Genomic DNA, 1,979 nt, shown 5'->3' on the forward strand with positions numbered 1-1,979 from the left:
AATGTTGTATTCCATGTGTAACAGGTAAATCTGAACTTCACATTTTTTTCTATTAACCATATTGATTATTTTTTGGTAATTTATTCTGTTTACTAGGGAATAAAACCTCAGACACTTAATTGGAGATAAAAAATATTTAAAAAATAAATTTTAAACTTTACTTCATTACTTATTCCCAAGAACCCTGTATTATTCTCATTATTATTTTTTATACAAAGAAATGAGTAAATAAGGAAATAAGTGGTAGTATATTTATCCTAAACACATTTTTTTCTAAATATAAATTTATATAGTATTTGTAAACTAGAAGAAAAGACGTTCACCCAAAATATTGTGGTTATCATTACTAATAATATTTATAAAACTCTGTTGTAAATATATAGTTTTTTAACTTTCAGAGCTCTCTAACTTATCTTAAATTTTGTCTTTAAAATATAAGTAATTTGTTTTTTGTATAATTTTCCTCTTAATTCAAAAGCTTTTATTCAGGTCTCTACTCAAATGTTTAGTATGCTGATTTTATCTGTCAGGACATAATTAAAAATCACAAACCCCACTGTAGCTATTCTAAGCAAAATATAAATTAATTAAAATACAAAGAGGTCCATCAATTCTCCTTCAGTGCTGTAGAACGAGGCCAGGCATTTGCATAGCCAAGAATAATGACTGAATTATAACACTCATCTGCACTAATGAAAAATCTACTCTGACTGCTACTTAGCACAAGAATGTCAGCCAATATATAGCATTGCTACTAGGACCCTGGCCACCGTTAGGGATGCACACTGGCTGTTTTTGGGCAGCGTCTCATTAATGTCCCTCTCCTCCTAATCAACATCTTATGGCATGTATGTAAACTGCAAAGCCCATATCAAATATTTGAGCCTGGCTTCAAGGGTCATGGGAATGTGTTGCTGGCTTTAACTGTACAGAGCAGACATTCTTAAAATGGATGTTCCTAAAATTTGGAAAAGAGTTTAAAATTCCTGGATGACCAAAAATCATGTGGGCTATTTTGGTCAAAATAATAGAATTTAAAAATACAGCAGAATCTATAGTCATGCCACCCTGAACAAGCCCGATCCCGTCTGATCTCAGAAGCTAAGCAGGGTCAGGCCTCATTAGTACTTGGATGGGAGACCACCTAGGAAGACCAAATGCTGTAGGCATAAAACATAAAAAATAAGAGATTGTATGCTGACAAGGTTTTTGCAATCTGTAAGATTAACCAAGGGTTGCCTCAGTTGAAAGAAAGAAAAGAAAAGAAGAAAAAGAAAGAAAGAAAGAAAGAAAGAAAGAAAGAAAGAAAGAAAGAAAGAAAGAAAGAAAGAAAGAGAAAAAGAAAATACAGCAGGTCCTCAAATAAGTTATTTTGTTCAAAGTTGTTCCAATATAATGTTGATAGAGAGAAAAAACAAAAAACAAAAAAAACAAAACTGATTCCTGGCCAGAGCCGCTGCCTGTGTGGAGTTTATGCATTCTCCCCATGTCTGCATGGGTTTCCTCCAGGGACTTGTTTCCTCCTACATCAAGAGCTATCCATGTGAGATGAACTGGTGTGTCTTGATTGCCCAAGTTTGAGTGAGTGTGGTGTGGCTGTGTGTGTGGGCAGCCCTGCCATGGAAGGGCGTCCTGCTTGGTACTCTGAACTGCTTGGGGAGGCTCCCGCCACCCATGACCCTGGACTGGAGTAGACACGCTGGAAAAAATCCTCTTGTTTCTATTAATCTTTCTTAAATGTCTCTACAGTTCACATTTATTTCAATGTCTAATATTAGAAGTACTTTGGATCTTTATTTAGAAGCTTGGTGATGAATTTGTGAATACACACACACATACACACACACACACACACATATGCCATAGGAAATTAACTCTTGCTTATATCATTAGACTATGGTAAAATTGGTTTCATCATATGTCATTACTCTTAAAGTTGTAGTTTTCAAGAATCTATCGACATTATTAAGTGAGGACTT

General features: G+C 34.6%; 1 pseudogene; it reads left to right on the forward strand.

The window, feature by feature from the left end:
- Nucleotides 1–1,050: 1,050 nt before the first annotated feature.
- Nucleotides 1,051–1,169, forward strand: LOC118611233 (annotated as a pseudogene).
- The last annotated feature ends 810 nt before the right edge of the window (nucleotides 1,170–1,979 follow it).

This window comes from Rousettus aegyptiacus, unplaced genomic scaffold, assembly GCF_014176215.1.
Source record: "Rousettus aegyptiacus isolate mRouAeg1 unplaced genomic scaffold, mRouAeg1.p scaffold_m13_p_13, whole genome shotgun sequence".
NCBI classification, from domain to species: Eukaryota; Metazoa; Chordata; class Mammalia; order Chiroptera; family Pteropodidae; genus Rousettus; species Rousettus aegyptiacus.